Raw genomic sequence first — 26,182 nt, forward strand, 5'->3', positions numbered from 1 at the left:
CAGCTTGTATTAAAGTCCAGAGCTGCATTCATAGTTCTGCTGGTTCCCAGTCAACAGTTCATCAATAAACATCCCTGAAGGTCCTATAATGCGATAATTCTATAATTTTTATAAGATGAATAGATCTGGGCTTTCACCTACATTTGTTAATTTCATTGTTTTAAACTATATTAGCAGAATAATGAAAGCCATCAAGTGACTGCACCCAGAAGACCACATTGTCAAGTCTAGTTTTCCATGGTGCCTCGACCAGGGAGGTCTTCCTTTTTTGTAGCTAGCATCCAAGAGCCATCTGATGATCGGCAGGGCTCTGCGATATCAGGGTATCGCGACACACATCATCTGAACAGGCCTCGTATGACGTCATTACGTTGCAGGGCCTTACAAACTTCAGAGTCACCGAGGATATCGGCTGAAGACTACCCTGGTTGATTTGCTATGGAGGACAGGACTAAACTTGGCAGCAAAAATGTTTTTGCTTAAATCTGACACTTTTTACCCCTTCGCCCCGGGCGTTTTTTTTCCTCTTTTTTTTTTTTTTCCCCAAGAGCTATAACTTTTTTTTTTTTTTTTTTTATATTTTTCAGTCAATATGTGACGGATCGTTTTTTGCGGGGCGAGTTGTACTTTTGAATGACACTATTGATTTTTACCATATAATGTACTGGAAAGCAGTTCAGTGAAAATTTTTTTTTTTTTTTTTTTTTTTAAAAGTGTAATTTTACAATTGTTTTTTGGGTTTATTTACCATTTTCATGATATGGTAAAACTGACCTGGTAATATGATTCTCCAGGATAGTATGAGTAAGCAGATACCAAACAGGCATAGGTTCTTTTTTTGATTAAGTAGTGAAAAAAATTAAAAATTTGTACGAAAAATATTTTTTTTGGCATTTTTCATTATTACCCGACTTCTGCAACGTCTCTATTTTTCAGTATGTGGGGCTTGATGTTTTTATTAATACCAATTTGGTGTACATGCAATGTTTTTAATGCCTCTTATTGCATTTTATTGCAGTGTTGTGGTGACAAAAGAAAAGGCTAATTCTGTCTTTTTTTTTTTTTTCTCATTACACCGTTTACCGATCGGAATAATTTACTTTACTTTTTATATTTTTACTTTTTTTTTATTTATTTTTAAGTGTTTAAAGTCCCCTTAGATGACTTGAAGCTGCAATTATCTGATCGCCTGTGCTATATATGTTAGGGCTTCAGCACTGCTATGTGTAGCACAGATCACAATCTCTTGTGAAGGGCAGCCATGGACTGGCGTTTGCAGAAGGATTGTGATGACAGGCATGGGGATCTTCCGCAGACAAGCGATTGTTATGGTGGGGCGTCAATAGGCGGTACTTGTGACGCTCTTCCAGCCGGCGCGTGTTAAATGCAGCTGTCAGTGTTTGACAGCGGCATATAACAGGCTAACAGTTGCTTGCTGTTGGAGTCACTTGATGGCTAATTAAATCAGCCATCAAGTGCAGGGAAAGATCTGGGCTCAGCGTGTGAGCCAGCATCAAAGGCAGGGACACGGACAATGACGTAAATGTTATCAGTCTTGAAGGGGTTAATATAGTCTGTCGATTTTTTTCCCCTTTTTTTTTTTTTTCCCCGTCATGGTGCCCGATATTTTACTGGACAAAATTATTTTGTCAGGCATTCTAGGTATAAGGGGAGACGGAGGCTTCCTACAATCATGAGCGGAGTCTCAGCGGGACAGTGCTGCTGCAGGGAGAAAGTATATAGAACTTTAAAAGTTGCATCTTAAGATGGAGAAAGAAAACTAAATCAGCAAGATGGAATCAAATCATGAATTATAGCGAGCTGCTTTCTTACTGCGCTATGATTATGATGTAATTTTGCAATTTAGCTGAAACACTGAGCAATTTTCGTATTTCAGTAATGTACATAACGGTTCTTTTTTACCCTAACTGAACAGGTATAATTTAGTACTCTGCCATTGGTTTACATTCCAGGTAGGATTCCTATTTGGCTCCACTGGAATATGCTTGTATAACCTTGGTGAGGATTATGTATGGCCCCTTTTAAAGAGCAAAGAAAAACGGGGAAACAAGTGTCTAAACAGGATGACCAATACCCAACAAACGTGCAAAATACTTTCTCGTTGGGTGTGGGAATTTTTAAGTCTGCTTAAAAATCATCATTATTGGTAATGCATGTCATGCGTTAACAGATGGTGTGCTCACGTAAAATTCTGGAGCACAGTATATCAAATTAATGCTCAGTTGGGACATAGAAGGTTCTTCAACCTGTCTAAAATATCTGAAAATGACCGCAGATCTGCTTGTACATAGCCAAGTTAGGATTCTTTTAACCTTTGCGATCTGCTCATCTAAATGTGCTACTGTGCCGGGATGCTCTTGAATACCACCATACTACCCCATCATTTGCTGTTTTCAATTTTCTCAATCCTCCAAAAGTAAAGTAATTTCATGAATGTATCGCATGTCTACAATACCCTATGACTACTTAGAGGCAAGTTCCTCACTAGAGACCATCTGCTCCCCTGCTCTAGAGGATAAACCCATCCATATAAGACTGTTCATTTTACTAAGCTTGGAAATTTATGGTGACACATCTTTTCCTGGCAGTCTCTTACCCACAATAATCAGTTGATTGATAGACCTGCGGTATTTAAAGTTAGGTGTGTCATGGTGGAGCAACCTCTTTCACTGTTCCATGTACAACATGTCTTTTGGGCAGGCTTTGTGTAGCATTTGGTGTAAGTATAAACTGAAATAAGACCAAGTATAGCATATTGATACTTATTCCATTTTTGCAACCATTGACTTCATTCCACTGATCGCTGTTTGCTGAGTTGTGGGGCGGTTTAATCCTACCTGTTGGCTACTTACAGTGCCCATAGCAACACCATTAGGCAGCATTATTTCGCTTTGGTTCACAATCTCCTTGTTCTCCTGTCTCATGATCCCCAGGATTACACTGTTAAGTTTTTTTTACTTCCACTTTAAATGAATTTATTTTTTTAAATTACACCATCATCTCTCTGAAATATCCCCTTACAATCCCACAAAACATACCGCACAATTTGCTTTTTACCTTTAACCTTTTTAAAGAAGCCTGGCCTGCTGTGATTTCCCCCCCCCCACCATAAACCTGTGTATGTGTCAGTAGTGTAGTGTCAGTGTGCTAATATACTCACCTGCCAAGGTCTCCTCCAGTGTCCAGCTCTGCTCCTCTTCTCAGTGACGTCGCCACTCTTCAGATTCCCCAGGTCACAATATGCTCTGCGTGACCGACTCAGAAGTGGCTTTTACAAGTAAGTCTACGGAGCATCAGAACGAGACCCCCATAGACATACTCTGTAAAAGAGACTTCTGGCTTCCGCATAGTGATTCGTAGAGTCTGAAGAGTGGTGACGTCAAACAGAAGATGAGCAGAACGACGCTGTATCCCCCAGAAGAGGGCAGTAGGCGAGTATTTTAGCACACTGAAACTACACTACATACACATTTAGAGAAAAACAGTGAGTATGTGAGGACTTTTTAGTGACTTGGTGCAACAAGAAATCTATATGTAATATACGGAAATGAGTGACTTCATCTTACCCAGATGTTAGTTTTTTTGGCACTGTTCTTCCATATTTAGTCCCACGTTTTAATATCCACCTTACCCAATCTCCTACTCCGCTTTGTATTCTAGTTTGGAGTATACCTCTGCTCCTTACTTTATGTATTCGTGATTGCAAATTTCTGCCGCTGAGTGCGAGTGGTGTGACTTGTGTGAACAACTTGATAGTTCCTAAGATCTACATTTATCCACTGCATTATGACAAACCTATCTTTTTTTTTTTTTTGTCTCTTTGTATTGTCTTTACTTTTTGTCTTTCCAAAAATCCCATCCTTTTCCAATACTTTCTTTACGTCTGAGCCCATCTTTGATAGTTTACGATTTTCCAATGTAAACTTACAGCAGAAGGCCCTGATGTGAGCCACAGTGGCATACATCACCCATAAGTTCCCATTCTAAATACATGTATAAGGCAAAGTAAGCTTATTTTAGCCATGGCTTTCTGTATAGGAAAGCATTTACTAGGCTTCACAATACTTCTGAAAAAGGTATGCTGTTACATACCACTGGATGGAGGCCAAGACGACACGCTTTTGACCCTTATCAGATGAATGGAGCCTTATAAATACATTATATTGTACTCTGGGAGGGTTTTTTTTTTTGTTGTACAAGCCAAATATAAGACTTAAATGCAATCTGCCCAGTTGTAGTTTGTCTACGCGCAGGCTTTACTGGTTATCCTAGCTCTATAACGAAAGAAAATCTGCGTGTGAGGGTGACCATAAATTTTGCCGGAGTTATCAAACATTAGATTTATGACTTGCTGGGTAAAGTTTTAAAGCTTTTATTCTTAAAACAAAGTTTTGAATGTGCTGGTTCCCTGGAGCTGGATGCGGGTGTTTGGAGGTTTCTGAGATATGTAGCTTTTATGTGGAGCTAAGGAGAAAATGGGAAAATGAAAAGATGACCTCGGGTCATGTAGTACAGAGCTGACATATTGCATTCTAGCCGGTGGGCGAGAGAGCCTGAGCTTCTTTCTAATGGGAGAAATCAACATCTAAAACATTAACTACCTCCTGACACCGAGATTCCTTCGAGATTAAAAACAAATAAAATCTATTTCGGTCCCTCAACCGTGCAATGTTCTTGTCCTGTAAATAAGTATGGTAAGGAGGGTTTTTTCTACTTAATAACCCATTTAGTCATTTCTTTAGCCACTGTATTCACTCAGTAATAAGTAAATTGAACGATTCATTTGCTGTTTCTAAACATTGCACACAAACCAAAAATAGCAAAAAAAAGCACAAAACTTTATGCATTTGCAAATTTAGCCGAGAGCACTTGTTTTGCTGTTGGAATTTTCCATTTAACCCCTTGGATAGGTCTACACGGCAATTTGTGGCTGCGAAATTACGATGGCAAATTATGTGCTGCCAGTCGCAACTAATCATTGTGAATGTGATTTTTGTAGAAATTGGTCTGTCATATTTTGGGTCCAGCAAACAAACTCTTGGGTCACAGTGTGACCACTTAGGCTACAATTAGTTGTGATTTGGTAGCGGGTGATTCACTCAACTGCAAGTGTCCCTCTAGCCCTATGTCCAATGGTTTATTGTACTTTGCATCACTACAGTATAGCATTCTTGACATGTAGTGATAAGGAGACGTCACACTTTGCTTATTAAGGGGAACCTGTTAACAGGTTGTTGTTTTTTTTTTTAACCCAATTGTAGAGCAGCATGATTTAGGGCCCGGAGATCCTTATTTCAGCGATGTATCACTTACTGGGCTGATCGCTACAGTTTTGATTAAAAAAAAAAGTCTGTTTTATCTGCTACAGATCTTGCAGCTCTCTGAATACTGATCTCTGTATCACCTGCCCACACTACTGATTGCCAGCTTTGTGTGTAAACTCTGCAAAGGTAAAAATCTGCCAATCATTGTTGGAGGTGTAGTTTAACTACCTGGCAACAGGGCCTGCTAATTAAACAGTGATTTACTATTTAGATATTGTATAGTAAATGACACATCACTGGAATCAGGGTTTCTGTCCTGATGTCATGCAGCTCTCAGATTAGGTAGCAAAAACTTGTTCCCTTTAAAGGAAATCTATCAGCTGATACATGCTGCCAAAACCGTAGGCAGCATACATCAGCCACAGGCTGTCAGGTCAGTCATGTACAGGTGCTTATCACAAAATATCATCAAGTTCATTTATTTCAGTTCTTTAATATAGAAAGTGAAACTCATATATTATATAGAGTCATTACAAACAGTGTGATCTATTTCATGTGTTATTTCTGTTAATGTTGATGATTATGGCTTACAGCCAATGAAAACCCAAATGTCATTATCTCAGTAAATTAGAATAACTAAAAAACACCTGCAAAGGCTTCCTAAGCTTTCAAAAAGTTCCCTTAGTCTGTTTTAGTAATCTACAACAATCATGGGGAAGACTGTTGACTTGACAGATGTCCAGAAGGCAGTCATTGACACACTCCACAAGGAGGGTAAACCACAGAAGGTCATTGCTAACAGAAGCTGGCTGTTCAGAGTGCTGTATCCAAGCATATTAATAGAAAGTTGAGTGGAAGGAAAAGTGTGGTAGAAAAAGGTGCACAAGCAACCGGGATAACCGCAGCCTTGAAAGGATTAAGAAAAGGCCATTTGAACATTTTGAGGAGATTCACAAGGAGTGGACTGCTGCTGGAGTCATTGCTTCACCACACACAGACGTATCCAGGACATGGGCTACAAGTGTCGCAATCGTTGTGTAATGACACTCATGACCAATAGATAGTGCCAGAAGCGTCTTACCTGGGTGAAGGAGAAAAAAGAAATGGACTGTTGTCAGTGGTCCAAGGTGTTGTTTTCATATGAAAGTAAATTTTGCTTTTTCATTTGGAAATCAAGGTCCTAGAGTCTGGAGGAAGAGTGGAGAGGCCACAATCCAAGCTGCTTGAGCTCTTGTGTGGAAACTTCACACAATCAGTGATGGTTTGGGGAGCCATGTCATCTGCTGGTGTAGGTCCACTGTGTTTTATCAAGACCAAAGTCAGCGCAGCCGTCTACTAGGATTTTAGAGCAATCAATGCTTCCCTCTGCCAACAAGCTTTTTGGAGATGGAAATTTCATTCTCCAGCAGGACTTGGCACCTGTCTACACTGCCAAAAGTACCAATACCTGGTTTAAAAGCAACAGTATCACTGTGCTTGATTGGCAGCAAACTCGTCTGACCTTAACCCCATACAGAATCTATGGTGTATTGTAAAGAGGAAAATGAGACACCAGATCCAACAATGCAGACGAGCTGGAGGCTGCTATCAAAGCAACCTTGTCTCAGCTGTATGATTTGCGACTTGTAGACAGGCTGAATACATGTGGGAATTCCCTATCAAACAGGCAATCCCCACATGTATTCAAGCTGTTTAGCAGACACAAATCATGCAGCTGAGGCGACGAAAACTATATCTCCGAGCACGCCAAAATACTCAGAGACCACCCGAGCAACGAATATACTCACTCATCACTACTCCATACACATTAGCTGAACATGCCAATATATAGAGATTAAGTGAAAATCTACTGGATATGAGGACTTCCAGACTCTGCCTCAATATACACTTGTGCGCAAAAGTTTGCATATCCCAGCAGAATTTTTGCTTTCTTGGCCTTTTTTCAGAGAATATGAATGATAACACCAAAACTTTTTCTCCACTCATGGTTAGTGGTTGGGTGAAGCCATTTATTGTCAAACTATATAATAATAATAAGAATCTATATAGCGCCAACATATTCCGCAGCGCTTTACAGTTTTAACAGTTTCAAAACACAAATCATAAATAACCACGTTCACAATACAATAATTAAAGCAAAATAAGACGACCCTGCTCATGAGAGCTTACAATCTACAATGAGGTGGGGGAGATACAAAGTACAGGTGTGTATTTACAATGATGGTCCAGCCATCTTGAAGGAGTGAGGGATGGAGATAGTGAATGGGCTACACATGCACACTTACACATAGAATGACTTTGATTAGTGAACGTGATAGGCCTCTCTGAACAAATGTGTTTTGAGGGAGCGCCTGAAACTATGCAAATTGTGGATAGTCCTAATTTCTTGGGGTAGAGCATTCCAGAGGATTGGCGCAGCACGGGAGAAGTCTTGGACTCGTGAGTGAGAGGTACTGATTAGTGCAGAGGTTAGTCGAAAGTCGTTTGCAGAGCGCAGCGGTCGGTTAGGCCGATAGACAGAAATGAGGGTGGAGATGTAGGGGGGTGCACCGTGGAGAGCTTTGTGGGTGAGAACAAGTACTTTGAATTGGATCCTATAATGAATGGGCAGCCAATGTAAGGACTGGCGAAGAGCGGACGTGTTTTCTCTTTTTAAATCATAATGACAACCCAAAACATCCAAATAACCCTGATCAAAAGTTCACATACCCTGGTGATTTTGGCATAACATGCACAGAAGTTGACACAAATAGGTTTGAATGGCTACTAAAGGTAACATCCTCACCTATGACCTGTTTGCTTGTAATCAGTATGTGTGCATAAAATCTGAGTGACTTTCTGGAATCCAGACAGACTCTTGCATCATTCATCCAATCTGCTGACGAATGCGAGGAAGCGAGGTGCGAAACGCATGTCGGGGCTTCTGTGTGGCGCGGGGACACCTACACCATGGGCATGAGACCTCTGTGATTTGTTTATTTAATGGTTGCAACTATTAATGTTGTTGGACTATTATGTCCTTACGGTTTTTTCCATATAGGGAGTCTTGTGCATATTTTGACTTAATTGCACTAGTCTACCACCTTTGTATGGGTGGTGCCTCTATGCATTTTCCTTATACATAAGCCGCATGGGGTTTGACTCTTTCATTATATAGTACCCATTTTTAGATGTTTAATGGGGGTTTCGAATACCTTTTTGTTTACATTTTCCCTGCTCCACTACCATGGCTCCATCACTGTTCGCCTGTTGTCGATTTTATATATTCTATTCTTTGTAAATTATATTGTAGGATATTTTGTCATGTCCTGTCTTTTAATGTTTAATAAAGTGATTTCTTTCTCTTTGAATATAGTGAGACTTTATAGTTTTAGTTTATAATATCTTTATAGTTTTTTTTTGCATTTTTTGTTGACACGTCTTAAGGAGATTTAAGATCTCACTTTTTCCTGTGTAATGGTTGTGTCTGACCGTACAGGGACATGATATGATCATACCACAGCTCCTGGGCAGGGGAGGAAGCAAAATCATATACAGACATAACAGCATGGGATCACAGCCTATACTAACAGTAAGGTAAAACATTTCCCTGCCTATTTAAAAACATGTTTCTCTCTCACCCATGACAGCACCACGGAGAGAGGGGATTCCCCCTTCAGGGACAGGAACCTACAGATAAAAAGGGTGGTACCTCTCCTCTGCCTTCAGTTGGGTTCTTGTCCCTGACGGGGGGGACCCAGAGTACGGCGTACCTGTGTATCAAAGGAAGAGTCCGGATCCGGGGCCGGCCTGTCCGGTATTCGGCAGCGGGGAGGCCCCTGTCGCGGCAGGAACGGTGCCCGAAGCCGCCACCGCTGGGGCCAATGCGGGCTGCCGGGTGAGCGGGGGGAGACGCCGGAGTCGCCGCTCCGGAAAGGAGATAGGGGCTCGTGGGGACCCGGTGGAAGCGCGGGCAGCGCCATGGTACAGAGAGTACCAAGATGGCCGCTGCTCCGGAAGTAGAGGAGCGGCTTCCGGGTCCCTGAATCAGGCGCATGCGCGGGAGCGCGCTCCCCGACCAGCGCGATGCAGGATGCGAGCGGTGACGTCACTCGGGCGGCAACTTTTAAAAATGGTGGGTACAGAAACTCCTGGTTGGAAGCGATCCTAATAATGGAGGATAGCGACCAGCAACAGGAGCAGCATGCCAGGCAGCAGCTCAAGCAGCAGCAGCACCACCAACACCACCACCGACAAAAGGAACGAAACAGAGAGGGCCGTTCCAGCAGTCACTCCACGCGGCGTAGTATGTCAGCGGCAAGGAGCAAATCGCCACCAGGAGATCAGCCTATACAGGACCTGACTCCATCTCCCGAACCGGTACCTGCAGCCGCGCACCTCTTGGGGGTAAGTGATCTTCGTGAATGTTCACCCTTGTAATACAATTCCTCTCCCTTATTAGGGAAAGAAGGAGGCAAAAAAGAACAGGGAATGCCCCACTTGCGCTAGACCCCTACCTGTATCATGGGAGAAAAAACTGTGAGTCTTGCACAAAAGAAATTCTTTGTCAGGAGACTCCGGATTTCGCATCCGACCTAAGGGCCGCAATTAAATCAGAGATTCAGAGTGCCCTCGTGTCCCTTAAGCATAGGGCTAAAATGAGGAAGAAAGACATGTTAGAAACCTCCCAATCAGACTCTTCCACGTCGGGAGAAATCACGTCTAAAACCTCGGAATCCGGCTCCTCATCCTCAGACGAGGAAACAGGAGGGCGTCACTGTTTTCCCCTAGAAGAGGTAGACAGACTAGTAAAAGCTGTAAGATCTACCATGGGGGTATTGGACCCTAGGCCGGATAAAACAGTCCAGGACATAATGTTCGGCGGACTAGGCCAGAAAGAACTGAGAGTATTTCCGCTTAACGAAATTGTCAAGGGCCTAATCAAAAAAGAATGGGACAAGCCAGACAGGAAAAATACTACAGTCCCTTCCCTTAAAAGAAAATATCCCTTTGAGGAGGAGGCATCTACGTCTTGGGATAAAGCCCCGAAACTTGATGTAGCAGGCGCTAAAGCCGCATAGAAATTCGCCCTTCCCTTTGAGGACATGGGCACCCTCAGGGACCCCCTAGATTAAAAGGCGGATACCTTTCTAAAGGGGGCATGGGAGTCGGCAGGCGGTAACCTAAGGCCAGCAATAGCGGCGACATGTACCTCAAGAGCCCTAATGGTATGGGTGGACCAACTTGAGAAACAGCTGAGGGAAGGGGCACACAAGACATAAGATCTTAGATTCTATCCCAGTAATAAGGGGAGCGGCTGCATTCCTAACGGACTCATCGGCCGATTCAGTCAGGCTATTGTCCAAAACAGCAGCACTTTCAAACGCGGCCCGAAGGACACTATGGCTTAAAAGTTGGCCAGGGGACCTACAGACCAAAATGAAATTATGTTCAATCCCCTGTGAAGGGAAATTCCTTTTTGGGGAGACGTTAGATGACATCAGAAAGCAGGAGACAAGAAGAAAGGATTCCCAAATTTAGGGCCAGCAGCATTTAAGAGGCCCTTTCGAAATAGGAGGTTTTTTCAGAGGAGACCACAGAGGGAACAAAAGTGGGATGATAAAAGAAGAGATAGAGGGTTCTTCTTTAATAACTCTCCCCGAGACAAAAAGCCCTCCAAGTGACAGTACGCCCAGGGTGGGGGGAAGGATAACCCTTTTTCTCCCAGCCTGGAGGAGAATTTCAAACAACCCATGGATAGTAAACCTAATACAGGAGGGCCTAAGAATAGACTTTCTCTCTCTCCCACCTCAAATGTATGTAACAACGCCGCTGAAATCCAGTACGCGAGAACAGGAAGCGCTAGAAAGCGAGGTCCTAGGCCTAGTAAAAAAAGGAGTCCTCCAGGAGGTTCCCCTGCAGGATATGGGCAGAGGGTTCTACTCCCCCTCTTTTTCTAGTAACCAAACCGGACGGCACCTTTTAGAATGATTATAAATCTGGAAAAGCTAAACGAATACGTCAGGAATCAGAGCTTCAAAATGGAGTCGATCAGGTCCACCACCAAAGTCCTGTTCCCAAACTGCTACATGACTGTTAGATCTCAGCGACGCCTATTATCACGTTCCTATCCACAAAGACTCCAGAAATATCTCAGGTTAGCCGTCTCAATAAAGGGCAAGGTGAAAGAATTTCAGTACAGAGCCCTGCCGTTCGGAATATCGATATCCCCACGGGTATTCACCAAAATAATAGCGGAAATGATGGCTCATAAAAGGGAACAAGACATAATAATCCGTATCTAGACGATTTCCTAATAGCAGGCAGCTCGGCTCAAAAATGCAGAGAACAGAGGGACAGGGTGATGGACACTCTACAAGGCCTAGGCTGGCTTCTAAATCTAAAAAAATCAAGATTGGAGCCCAGCAGGGTACAAGAATTCTTGGGCCTAACACTAGACTCAAACATTCAGGAGTGTCGCCTCCCAGACCACAAAAAGGAGAAAATCGCTCAAATTACAGCGAGAGCAATCCAAAATCCCTCTATGACACTAAGGAAGGCTATGTCACTGCTGGGTTCCCTATCCGCCTGCCTTCCAGCAGTTCAATGGGCTCAGTTACACACGAGAGATCTCCAGTGGGACGTATTAGCCAACCAGGCAGCAATAGGGGGACACCTAGAGGGTCGTATTACCCTAAATTCAAGAACTATTCATTCCCTAGCTTGGTGGGGAAACCAGGAAAATTTGTCCAAAGGGATCCCCTGGGTAACAAAGATAACACACATAGTGACAAAGGATGCCAGTCCCACGGGATGGGGAGCACACATGAACAACGAGGTGACTCAGAACGTATGGGGAGATCAAGAACTAAAAGCCTCCTCAAATCAAAAAGAGCTTCTAGCAGTAGGCTATGCACTGACACACTTCCTACCCCTGCTCCAGAATCACCATGTCCGCATTCTTTTGGACAATCGAGTCACAGTGGCCTATATAAATCATCAGGGGGGAACCAGGTCCCAAGCCCTAATGGACACATCTGCCAAAATCCTCAAACTGGCAGAGGCAAACCTGCTATCTCTGACAGCCCTACACATCCGGGGTACAGAGAATCAAAGGGCAGACTTTCTGAGCTGCACCCAATTACGACAGGGGGAATGGGTACTTAAAGTGGTCCATTTTTTGGCAGATTGTAAAAATGTGGGGGACCCAAGACATAGATATGTTTGCCGATTTCAAAAACAAAAGAGTAGACACCTTCTGCTCCCTAGATCCCAGGGGGAATCCTCTAACTCTGGACGGGTTTATGCTCCCATGGATATAGAGTCTAACACATGCCTTTCCCCCAATCATGCTCATTCCAGCGGTCCTAAAGAAAGTCAGGGAGGACGGGGCAAGAATGATACTGATAGCCCCTTTCTGGCCCAAAAGAACCTGGTTTTCCTGGCTAAGAATGCTCTCAGTGACCGACCCATGGATCCTACCGGATCTCCCGGACCTGCTATCGCAGGGCCCAGTGTTACATCCTCAGGCACCGAACCTCCATTTAACAGCATGGAATTTGAGAGGGCACTGATGAGGGACAGGGGATTTTCAGAGAACCTGATAACTACACTACAAAAAAGTAGGAAACCGGTTACCATGAGAGCTTACGGCAGAACATGGAAAAAATTCCTATCCACTTCTAGGGCAAAGGTTCAGGACGGGGTTCAGATTGATAAGATCCTAGAATCTCTACAAAAGGGCCTAGAACAGGGTCTGGCGGTCAAAACATTAAAAGTACAAATAGCGGCGTTAGGCGCCCTCTATAACCATGATTTGGCAGGTGACCCCTGGGTAGCACGGTTTATTAAGGCCGCAACCAGATCTAGGCCAATAGCTAGTCAAAAGTTACCGTCATGGGACCTGAATCTTGTACTTTCAACACTGACAGGCCCTCCGTTCGAACCAATTTACTCGGCACCCCTAAAAATCCTATCACTTAAAACTGTGCTTCTGGTGGCACTAACATCAGCTCGAAGAGTGAGCGATATTCAAGCCTTATCAGCAGGGCCACCTTTTACAAAAATTCTAGAGGATAGAGTCATCCTAAAACCTGACCCGACCTATCTACCTTAAGTATCATCACATTTCCACAGGTCCCAAGAGGTAGTCCTAAGGGGGAAGAAAAATTCCACACTTTAGATGTTAAAAGGTGCCTAGTACAGTACTTGGAGGCCAACAAAAAATGTAGGAAGGAAGGCTCTCTTTGTATGATTCCAGGGTCCTCTGAAGGGGCTCAAGGCATCCAAGAGTACCCTGGCAAGGTGGATAAGGGATGCGATTGCCCTGGCATACTCATCCAGTGGAAATACCATCCCGGAGGGGCTGAGAGCTCATTCCACAAGGGCAATGGCGACCTCATGGGCTGAAAGATCTGAGGTATCAATAGAACAAATCTGTAAGGTGGCCACCTGGTCATCACCTTCAACCTTTTTTAGGCACTATAGATTAGAGCAAGCCTCTACGTCTGACCTGACCTTCGGGAGAAGGGTCCTTCAGGCAGTGGTCCCTCCCTAAGCTACCAATCTCTGTAATTCTCTCCGTGGTGCTGTCATGGGTGAGAGAGAATAGCTTAGTTACTCACCGATAACGGTGTTTCTCGGAACCCATGACAGCACCCGCTTATTCCCCTCCCCTTCATGAGTATGGTGAGCAAGTTTTTTCTGTGAGTAGAGTGTTTCCGTTTAGGCACGGTGCTTCTTGATAAATAAGCAATATTATAATGTTGTGCATATATTTCTGTTGTCTAACTAACCTGGAGACCCTCTGATGCTCTGTAACCAACTGAAGGCGGAGGAGAGGTACCGCCCTTTTTATCTGTAGGTTCCTGTCCCTGAAGGGCGGCTCCCCTCTCTCCGTGATGATGTCATGGGTTCCGAGAAACACCGTTATCGGTGAGTAACTAAGCTATTTACCTCACAGAATCAATCGGCTGGATTTCCAATGTTCTGTTGTCTTGCCAGCATATGTTACCTGTGCAGACCATATTCATGCACCGTCAGACACAGCCATTACACAGTACACAGGAGGGGCACATTTATAAGATTATCTCAGCACAGGAACATTTTTTTTGTTTAACAAATTCAATTGTGGGTGATATTCTTATTCCAAGACCTTTTTAAAGGGGTTTTCCAGTGTTGGGTTACAACTCTGCAGTCACTATGTGACTGCAGACTTGTGAATCCTCACAGCGTACAAACGGAGCGCTGTGAGGCTTCACAGTCACCAGATGCAGTGGTCATACGATTGCAAGAATGTGATTGCATACATGCGGTCACATGATGACTAGACTTGCCCGGCCTATATTCTGGGATCGGGTATTATGTTAGCCTGTCCCTGAATATACATGTTAATTTGACAACCCCAATGCTTTCCATAAAGCAAGATCCCACTCTCAGGTCCTGCCAACCTAGTTGCAGACCAGATTACTTTGGATTCTGAGGAGGTGACAAAAGGCACTTTTGAATGAGAATTGACTATTTTGATTGCAGTCAGGGACATGATCAAGAAACGGTAAAATATTAGGCAGATTTAGCTTTCTCATATAGCTCAATTTCACAGTCCGTTTCTTAGACTCCATATTGCAGTTTTTGTTTTTTTTCAAAATGACGGCTTTTGGGATAATTTAGGTTTCCTATGTGCGGTGAGCAGCCTAGAAAAAAAGTTTTATAGGGAAAAACTCACATTAGAGGCAGTCAATTATATCACCCGGCAATAAAATCAGATCATATGTGCCTTTAATAGACCCCATCAAAGAAAAATAAATGATTCCTCCGCTTCTGATACGAAACCAATGATATAATTTAGAAATCCAATGACAAGGCTTATTCCTCATGCTCTGACACTTTATACATTAAGGTGGAATAACAGCGCACAAGATGAACCATTTGTTCTAAATGAATCTAAAATAAGCACATCCTGGATCTAGAAATGACTAATATCTGGATAGATTTATGTGTTTAATATTTTGCAGTAGTTACATATGAATATGTTTTAGCCACAGTTCCCATTACACGGCAACTCAGGTAGGGTAGCATCAATCTTCATGTGACAGCTCCTTCAGGCATGGAGTCATGTCATGATGCCTGGAGCCTTGTTAGGGGTCTAAGTGTCGGCTGAGAAGGTTGTTACGAAGGAGGACTGGCCTCCAGAGTCCAGACACGGTAACGAAATTACACACACAGGATCCGTGTGGATATCACAACCCTCCTGCTGCAGCGGACGCCTGATATCTGGAGCCCAGGTGTACGCTAAAAGATAGGGAGAATAATTTAAGCAGCAATGGATCTTTCTATCAAGGCGAGATGCTGACACTTTGCTCTCCATCCTGTGTTTCAGTGATGAATAATTATGAAGAATGATATAGCACTTCTGCGGCCGGTAGATAGGTGAATGCATTAGTCTCGGGGAAATGACTATTATTTTTGCTCACATTTCATCCTATTTTTTCCTCAACTAGGCTGTATATAATATGTGCTTTTACAGTTATACCAAGATCGCCTTTCCAATTTCTACTGCAATATTGCATCTGGACAGGCGTAAATGATAGGCAAAAAATCTGCTTTTTTAATGATTGCCACACAATAAAAGGAGTTATACCACAAACACAGTGGATTTTAATTAAAGTCGCTGTCCAGCCTTGGGGGGGTCACTCCATGTGACTGCAGATTTGTGAATCCTCACAGTGCATGCAAGGCGCACAGTAAGGATTGTATAGTGCCGAGAGCAAGCAGTCATGTGACTGCAATAATACGATTTGCATACTTAGACACATTCCGACTAGTCGTGTCTAACCTCGCTCAATACACTTGCATTTAGAAATACAGACCCAGTGCCTATAATATAGACACTGGACCACAGGAAAAATCAAAACCACCTGCTACTTAGGCAAAGAAATATCCCTACACCCCATCTGCCACCTTTCCTCCAAAGATGGGGAACACAGAAAACCTGTCAGTGTAGGCAACTGTGTATACAGTATTTTTGTTGTGGCATACTTTACATTTTAGCTATTTATCAACTATATTTAATTTACCTTTTTGTGCAAAATCAACAAAGAAACTTTGCTAACTATTTGAGTCTAAAGCCCCAGTCACACTAAGCGAGATCGCTGCTGAGTCCAAATTTTTGTGACGCAACAGCAATCTCGCCAGCAATCTTGCTGTGTGTGACACGTATCAGCGACTGGCCCCCCCGCCGGGTATCGCTGATTGTGCTCTAATGTCCTGGGCCTTTTTTTGATCGTTGGTCTCCCATTGGCCAGCATGCATCTCTGTGTGTGGCAGTGGGAGACCATCGATCAGCGAGCTCCCAGCGCTGTAAGCAGACGCTGGGAGCTGGTATCCAAGGTAAACAGCGGGTAAATAAGCGCGCGTTTAGTTACCCGCTGTTTACCTTGGATACCAGCTCCCAGTGCGAGCACGCTGGTGTCCAGGGTACATGGCGAGTAACTAAGCGATGCGCGCGCTTGTTGCCCGCGTCGACGCTTGTCCTGATCGCTGGTGAGATCTGCCTGTTTGACAGCTCACCAGCGATCTTGTAGCGACACACCAGCGATCCTGACCAGGTCATATCGTTGTCGAGATCGCTGGTGCGCCGCTTAGTGTGACGGGGGCTTAAGATCCTGGGGACTATGGCGCAAATTCATCAGTTCAATTACACAAGAGTTCTGAGGTATAAATCACTTTGAAAAGTTGCAAAATGTTGCTACTTTTGATATATTCACAACCATTTTATCTACTGGGCAGTGCTGGGGTAGGACGTGGGTGTGATGCCACAGTGCGTCTAGTTTGTGACAAGCTGCAGTGTACCTTGAGCGCCCCTTACACATAGCGATATCGCTGTAACGTCACCGATTTTGTGACGTAGCAGCGATATTGCTAGCGATATCGCTGCATGTGATGCTTACCGCCGACCGGCTCCCCCGCTGGTACCGGCTCCCCCGCTGGTACCGGCTCCCCCGCTGGTTATTGCTGATCGCGCAAGAAGGTCCTGGAACATTTCTCGTTGGGCGCTTCCTGTGGCGCCGACGAGCGACACGTGGACCCGGGCGGGAGGACATCAGGATTGCCTCGTCTGACAGGTAAGTAGCGACCCCCGACCGCTGCTATGTCGCTGGTGAGATCTGCCTGTGTGGCAGCTCACTAGCGACCACTTAGCGATGCACCAGCAATCCATATCGTTGTCGGGATCGCTGGTGCATCGCTAAGTGTAATGGTACCCTTACACCATAAATATTACCCCACTGTCTGACTGAAGTAAGATTTATGCCACATGCCTCTTTCCAGATGCTTCTAAATCATTAAAAGGCTTGTGCCTCTTAATGAATCGGCTGCCAATGACCTCAGTACGACCTAATTTCAAGGCAGATTAGAATGAGAAAGACCGGCACCGTCCTTTTTTAGAAACAAATTGTGTGCTTGAGGTAGGGACTCGTGGTTCTGACTTATCGAGGTAGGAACCTCAGCACCACAAAAGAAAATGAGACACTAAGTCTTGCTGCAGTGCAAATTTATTTTGATCCGGAAAGGAGTCAAAAACATGACCCAACAATTTGACTGGGAGCGGTCTTTGTCAAGGACATCTGTTGCGGGTACGTGTAGACAAAAATCTAGCAATCACGTAAACCATCACTGATTGTGGAAACTTCACACTAGACCTCAAAAAGCTTGGATTGTGGCCTCTCCACTCTTCCTTCAGACTCTGGGACCTTGATTTCCAAATGAAATGCAAAATTTACTTTCATCTAAAAACAACACCTTGGAGCCCTGAGCCAACAGTCCAGTTTTATTTCTCCTTGGTCCAGGTAAGACGCTTCTTGTGTTGTCTATAGCCGTCATCTGAGAAAGTGGTGTACTATTAGTACAGTTTATTTAAATTAGTTAAGTGTAAAAGTAAACAAAACCCAAAGAACTCAGTTCCTGACCAATTTGTAAAAGTAAAGAATGTTCCCCCAATGTTTGAAATTAATGTTTTATGATTAATTTCTCCCTGTGAAATACCATTCTGTTAGCCTCTGCCCATTGTTCAAGCTTATCTAGATCCTTTTCATTCCTTTCTGTCGTCTCTATTGTTAAGGCCCCGTCATACACAGTGACATTGCTAGTGAGATCGCTGATTTTGTGATGCAACAGCGATCTCGCTCTGTGTGACACGCATTAGCGACCGACTCCCCCCCGCTGGGTATCGCTGATCGTGCAGGAATGTCCTGGGACATTTTTTGATCGTTGGTCTCCTGCTGGCCAGCATGCATCGCTGTGTGTGGCAGCGGGAGACCAACGATCAGCGAGCTCCCAGCGCTGTAAGCAGACACTGGGAGCTGGTATCCAAGGTAAATATCGGGTAACTAAGCACGCGCGGCACTTAATTACCCGCTGTGTACCTTGGATACCAGCGTGCTCGCGCTGGGAGCTGGTATCCAAGGTACACAGTGGGTAAGTGACGCAAGCTTAGTTACCCGATATTCACCTTGGATACCAGCTCCCAGTGCGAGCACGCTGGTGTCCAGGGTACACGGCGAGTAACTAAGCGACGTGCGCACTTGTTACCCGCGTCATCGCTGGTGCTGATCGCTGGTGAAATCTGCCTGTTTGACAGCTCACCAGCGATCATGTAGCGAGGCACCAGCGATCCTGACAAGGTCGTATCATTGTCGGGATCGCTGGTGCATCGTTTAGTGTGATGGGACCCTTAGCTATCCCTCCTAGCTTTGCATCATCTGCAAATTTGATTACTTTACTTTCAGTTCCCTTATCTAGATCATTTATAAAAATATTGAACAACACTGAGGCCAGGACAGATCAGGTTTTGGCTGCAGTAAAAAATTAGAAAAAAAGCAACTTGTGAATATAGCAAAAATATTTTTTTTTTTTACTTGGGGGGAAATGTAAAGATTCAGAAGGAGTTGTCCAAGTAGTAGACAACCTCTAATGATCTAAATTGCAAAGATGCTTTTTTTTTTACAAGCATTTTTCAATCTTAACCACATGAGGGCTTTTGACAACCCATTTGGGGTGTGTCCTAGTAGTTTTTTCCATAAGTTATGTGATGTAGGGACACTATTTTTTTTACGTTTTCTTTTTATACTTTGGCACACTATTAAGAATATTTTATTATGAATAGGGATACATATTTTCCACGTGGCAGTTCGATTTGATTTATAGTAATTAACCAGATCCTCCAGGCAGAGAAAATTGGTCCTAATTTTATTCATCAAGCAAATTTTAATAGTTTTTGAATATTCTCATATATGCTCCCAAGATCTCGCTCACACTAGTGTATAACTTGGACGAGAGCTATCTGATGTTATACTAGGGGGCGAGTCAGATCAGCGATCTTTTTCTCATGCCGATTTGGCATGAGAAAATCGCTGCATGCTGCAAGTGGCTCTGCAGAGCGGCCCATACGCACCCATACAAGTCTGTGGATGCGTTAAAACATTGGACTGCAGTCCGCTGTACGTGGACTCGGACAATGGAGAAGGAGAATTTAAATTCTCCATCTTCTCCACACCTGTGCCCCAATGCCCGCGTGTGAGCATATTGCATCACTGTCTGAGTTTGAGCTGAGTGTCATTAACACAGTCGGCTCCAATTCTTTTGCACGAGAGAATCTACGCTTAAAGCAGCCATTTTGTGAGATCTGTCACTCACCCATGCTCGGAAGCTTACCTCTTTGCATCAGTCGACTTTCCTTCTGTGACAGCACATCCCTGTACTCGGCTAACTGTGGGCTGTATTATTTTATATGTCCCTCTATCCCTTCCATCCTAATGCTTGCAGAATGAGCAGCGCATAAGAGCAGCTGAACATGAATGCATTCTCCTTGCTGGGTTGCAAATCTTCTCAAGTTTAGAGCTGTTTGAATAGTAAAAGACCATGAAAAGATCAAGCTGACGTGATGAATCATCAGGCCCTTTAACACAGTCTGGTAATTGATGAAATGAAGAAAGTGAGAACTCCTGTTCACATTGACAGGTGTAAACATGCCGGCAATCAGCTGACCAACAAGCAAACACTCTTCCTAGACTAATGACATGTTTTCTGCAATTTAACCCCTTGATGACTGCTGCTTTACATAGACACCAGCACTATGTGAAGCGGTTCAGTAGCTCAGTCCACCCCATGCAGAATGGTTGCGGCTCTGTCACACGGCACCTGAGAATCCGATATACTATTGGCTGTGATATAAAAGGGAATTTCTGAATACCATTGACTTTCCAATCAATACAATCAAGAGGCTCTGATCAGTCAGTATAGCAGCCAGAGTCCTACTGAAAATCCCTGTTTCTGCCATGGTAGAAAACTTTTGGAGACCTGTATCTGGACTTTTAAGGCTGTGGTCAAACGGCCATAGATTTTTTTTGCGCAAGAGAGTCGGACCGATTTTGATGCTAATGACACTTGGCTCAAACGCTGAATGAGTTTCAGTGTATTTTCATCTTCCTGTGCTCCGATTCTCTGGCATGCGAGGATCGGAGCACAGGTGTGAAGAAGATGGAGAAATTAATTTCTCCATCTTCTCCATTGTCTGAGTCCTCAGATGCCGGACTACAGTGGAATGACATCTGAGTGCAGTCCGATGTTTCACACGCCCCTATACACTTGTATGGGTGTGCAATGCATGGTCCAATTATCGGATGCACTAGAAGCATGCTGCTACTTTTTTTTTTTTTTTTTCACATGCCAAACCGGCAATAGAGGACAAAAGCACTTTTCAGCAATGTCCCATAGTATAATATTGGTGCAAGTGCTATCCGATCAAACATCAGATAACACTCAGCCATGTTATATGCTCATGTGAGCGAGGCCTAAAAAATATAGTTTAAAATTACACTGCGATACTACAGTATTAGGCCGGTTTCACATTTGCGCTTCAGGGTGCAACGACGGCCTGTGCATGGCCGCCGCTAAGCCCCCCCTGCCGCGCCTCCGCCGGTAGCTCCGCCTCCGGGCGAATGACGCTGCATTCGTCCCCTATCTTTATCACTGAGGACGTAGGCCGTGCGCAGTATGCATTTAGCGACGCCTGCGTCCTTTTGACGGTGCGCCGAGTGCAACCAAATTGCAACAGGTTGCATTTGGCGCTGGTCAGCGCACCGTCAAAAGGACGCAGGCGCCGCAAAAACGCATACTGCGCACGGCCTGCGTCCTCAGTGATAAAGATAGGGGACGCATGCAGCGTCTTGCGCCCGGCGGCTGAGCTACTGGCGGAGGCGCGGCAGGGGCGGGGCTTAGTGGCAGCTGTGCGCAGGCCGTCGCTGCGCCCTGAAGCACAAATGTGAAACCGGCCTTACAGTGTATTGCACAGATGATCAAGGCGTGGCAGGTGCAAGTCATTAATACATTTTTTATTTATATAAGGTGGCTCAGTGGTTCGAATCCCACCAAGGACAACATCTGCAAGGAGTTTGTATGTTCTCCCCGTGTTTGTGTGGGTTTCCTCCGGGTACTCCGGTTTCCTTCCACATTCTAAAGACATACTAATAGGGAATTTAGATTGTGAGCCCCATTGGGGACAGTGATGAAAATGTATGCAAACTGTAAAGCGCTGCGGAATATGTTAGCGCTATATAAAAATAAAGATTATTATTATTATATCCCTTTTTATTCCCACAGTAAATAGCAAAATGTATGTAATAAGAAAATGAAAAAGTAAAAGTAAAAATGTTTATCCCATATTATGAACACCAAAAAAATAGAAGTGCCAGAATTGCTATTCTTTGGCCGCTGAGCCAAACTCGTTTCTCCTACCACCCAAAAATGCAATACAAAAACACATATGAATGGTGTCACTTAATTGCACTCCTTTTTTAAGTGACTGGACTAGTAGAGTAGTGTATCCTTGTAGAAATCATTGGGACTGTATATATTGTCTCGACATAAGGAGAAAAGATATGAAGGAGCCTTGAGTTTGGCTGCTATAAAGCATTTTATGCAACCTTCTGGGTAAGAAGTCCCAGCTTTTCCATTGGTTCTTAAACAGTAAGGTACCTGTATCGGGTCACAGGGGTTACTTTTCCTTTAATTGTGTACTGAAGGTATTGTAGGCAGGCAGAGAAAAACACAATAACCCTTGATAACGTCGGCTCTGTGAAAAGGTTTTTAAGTGACATTGACACTCATTGGATGCAGACTGACATTTGCCTGCAACCCTGTGGATATCTCTCAAGCAATTGTTGATAGTCTGCTGGCAAGAAAGCAATAGACTACTGATGTATTGTGGGTGAAAGCCAAAGGCCACAGTAAAAATCAATCAGTTTGATTTAATGGCAATGTTGAAGCTGTCGGAATACATAAAATATAGCGATGTGAGAATGCTGACATATTTCTTTAATGCTCTGAAAATGTGTAACGATTTCCCTGTATGCACTTGAGTTAATTTTGTTGTGAAGAATCTTTTATTTTATTTTATTATATGGTTCTAGAATTTTTATCATGACTAACAAAAAACAATGAATGATACAGCACAATTTATTTTGCTGAAGTAAGATGATGATGATCATATAAAATGAAGACAAGTATTAGCAGGTGTAATAGTGACATTCTAGGAGCAAGTTGGCAAAACCCCCGACAGACCACAATTGCACCAAAATTCATACTCCAACACCAACATTCCAAGAAATCTACAGAACTTTGTACAACTCTCGCTGCCCACTTGGTGTTTGTCACTTCATCCAATGCACCCGGAGTATATTTCTTTATCTATCCTGTAGAGCTGTAAAGTAAAAATAAATGTTCTTACATCTCAAACCTTGTAGTCCAAGTTGTGATGCATAGTTAGTGTCAAACTGGGGTGCTAAGGACCCACCACTAACATAGACTCTGGGGGCCTACTGTTCAGCCATATGCAAATATTTAATTAACCTCATTCACAAATTTATATAATAACCTGGGTAGAGTGCGAAGTGAATGGTGAGATGCAATCTTTATCTGTACATAGTGAATCAAGTGTATTGTGCCAGAAACTGCTCATATAGGATGATGCGGAACTCACTCCTGCACAATGGCTCAACAGGGGTGCACCTATTGTTCAGTCCTAGTCTGGCTATGAGGTCCTGTTCACATTTACTTTACAGCTGTTATGGTAACGCCAGGGGATAGAAAAAGTGAACCATCAAGCTGAGTCATCTGCAGTTTTACACCTCTGGCATCTACTTGCCTATCCTGAAATCTGAAGAATTGGTTGTTTAAAGCACCACTCCAGCATTTTTGTGTGTTTTTTTTTTTTTTAAATTATTAACCCCTTTCTGCCATCTGACGTACTATCCCGTCCATGGGACCCGGGCCCCTATTCCCATGGACGGGATAATACGTCATAGCGATCAGCGGCGCTCACAGGGTGAGCGCCGCTGATCGCGGCCGGGTGTCAGTTGATTATCACAGCTAACACCCGGCACTATGTGTCAGTGGCGGTCACGGACCGCCCCCGACATGGTAACCCCTGGCACACTGCGATCAAACACAATTGTGTTTGATCGCAGTGGCTCCCTGGCTCCCTCCGTGCTTCCCTGAGACCCCCAGCACAGCGCGATGCGCTGCTCTGGGGGCCTCCTTACCTGCAGGTCCCCGGATCCAATATGGTGGCGGGGTCCTTCGGAGGCCTGCAGGGAGCCGACTTCCTCACTGCCTGCAGAGCGCAGGCATTAGGCAGCCTTCTGCAGTGCCTGTGTGAGATCGCTGATCTGTCACAGCGATCTGTGATGTGTCACATCAGCGATCTCACACATGACAGTGATGTCCCCCCTGGGACAGCATAATAAAGTAAAAAAAAGTATAAAAATAATTTATAAAAAATCGCTAAATTTAAAAAAAAAAAAAAAAAAAAAAAAAAAAAAATTCCCTAATTCATTTTTTGGAAACAAAAAAACCCAAAAGTATACATATTTAGTATTGCCGCGTCCGTAACGACCCACTCTATAAAACTGTCCCATTAGTTAACCCCTTTAGCGAACCCCTTGAAAAATAAAAATAAAGCAAAAAATACTTTATTATCATACCACCGAACAAAAAGTGCAATAACGCGCGATCAAAAAGACAGATATAAATAACCATGGTACCGCTCATCAGCGAAAAAATAAAGTTAGAGCTCGCAAAATAAAGTGATGCAAAAATAATTATTTTTTATATAAAATTGTTTTCATTGCATAAAAGCGCCAAAAAATAAAAAAAAAGACATAAATGAGGTATAGCTGTAATTGTACTGACCCAAAGAATAAAACCGCCTTATCAATCTTACCGCACACGGAACGGTGTAAATGCACTCCCCCAAAAGAAATTCTTGAAATCCTGGTTTTTGTTCATTCTGCGTCCCAAAAATCGGAATAAAAAGCGAACAAAAAATGTCACGTGCCCAAAAACGGTACCAATAAAAACGTCAACTCGTCCCGCAAAAAATAAGACCTCACATGACTCAGTGGGTCAAAATATGGAAAAATTATAGCTCTCAAAATGTGGTGATGCAAAAACTATTTTTACAATAAAAGGCATCTGTTGCGTGCGACAGCTGCCAAATATAAAAACCCACCATAAATAGTAAATCATAAATAGTAAATCAAACCCCCCTTTATCACCCCCTTAGTTAGGGAAAAATAATAAAATTAAAAAAATGTATTTATTTCCATTTTCCCAGTAGGGTTAGGGCTGAGATTAGGGTTAGGGGTGTGTTGGGGTTAGGGTTGGAGTTAGAATTGGGGGGTTTCCACTGTTTTGGCACATCAGATGCTCTCCAAACACAACATGGCGTCTGATCTCAATTCCAGCCAATTCTGCGTTGAAAAAGTCAAATGGTGCTCCTTCCCTTCCAAGCTCTGCCATGCGCCCAAACAGTGGTTTACCCCGACATATGGGGTATCAGCCTACTCAGGACAAATTGCAAAATAACTTTTGGGGTCCAATTTCTCCTGTTACCCTTAGGAAAATAAGTGAAAAATTGGGGGTAAAAATACCATTTTTGAGGATAAAAAAATCATCTTTTTATTTTCATGCCCGGGCGTTATAAACTTCTGTGAAGCACTGGGGGTTCAAAGTGCTCACCACACATCTAGATAAGTTCCTTGGGAGGTCTAGTTTCCAAAATGGGGTCACTTGTGGGGGGGTTTCCACTGTTCAAGTACATCAGGGGCTCTCCAAAGGCAACATGACACCCGCAGACCATTCCATCAAAGTCTGCATTCCAAAACGTCACTACTTCCTTTCCGAGCCCCAACGTGTGCCCATATAGTAGTTTTCTCCCACATATGGGGTATCAGCCTACTCAGGACAAATTGCAAAATAACTTTTGGGGTCCTTTTTCTCCTGTTACCCTTGGGAAAATAAAAAAATTGGGGACTAAAAGATCATGTTTGTGGAAAAAAATGTTTTTTTTTTTATTTTCACGCCCGGGCGTTATAAACTTCTGTGAAGCCCTTGGGGGTTCAAAGTGCTCACCACACATCTAGATAAGTTCCTTAGGGGGGTCTAGTTTCCAAAATGGTCTCATTTGTGGGGGGTTTCCACTGTTTTGGCACATCAGGGGTTTTCCAAACGTGGCATGGCGTCCAATCCCAATTCAAGCCAAAAAATGCAAATGGCGCTGCTTCCCTTCCGAGCTCTGCCATGCACCCAAATAGTGGTTTACCCCCACATGTGGGGTATCAGCGTACTCAGGACAAATTGAACAATAACTTTTAGGGTCCTGTTACCCTTAGAAAAATAAAAATTGGAGGTGAAAAGATCATTTTTGTGGAAAAAATTTGATTTTTTTTTTTTTTCTCTTTAATTTGACGACTGTACGTTATAAACTTCTGTGAAGCCCTTGGGGGTTCAAAGTGCTCACCACACATCTAGATAAGTTCCTTGGGGGGTGTAGTTTCCAAAATAGTGTCATTTGTGGGGGGTTT

At 43.6% G+C, this 26,182-nt stretch overlaps 1 protein-coding gene across 4 annotated transcripts in view; it reads left to right on the top strand.

Annotated features, from left to right (window-relative positions):
• KIF16B (kinesin family member 16B) overlaps window positions 1-26,182 on the top strand; it is a 538,624-nt gene that overhangs the window by 277,791 nt on the left and 234,651 nt on the right. The window lies entirely within an intron of this gene.

This window comes from Dendrobates tinctorius, unplaced genomic scaffold (assembly GCF_039654945.1).
Source record: "Dendrobates tinctorius isolate UK_male_01 unplaced genomic scaffold, ASM3965494v1 ptg000203l, whole genome shotgun sequence".
Classification (NCBI taxonomy): domain Eukaryota; kingdom Metazoa; phylum Chordata; class Amphibia; order Anura; family Dendrobatidae; genus Dendrobates; species Dendrobates tinctorius.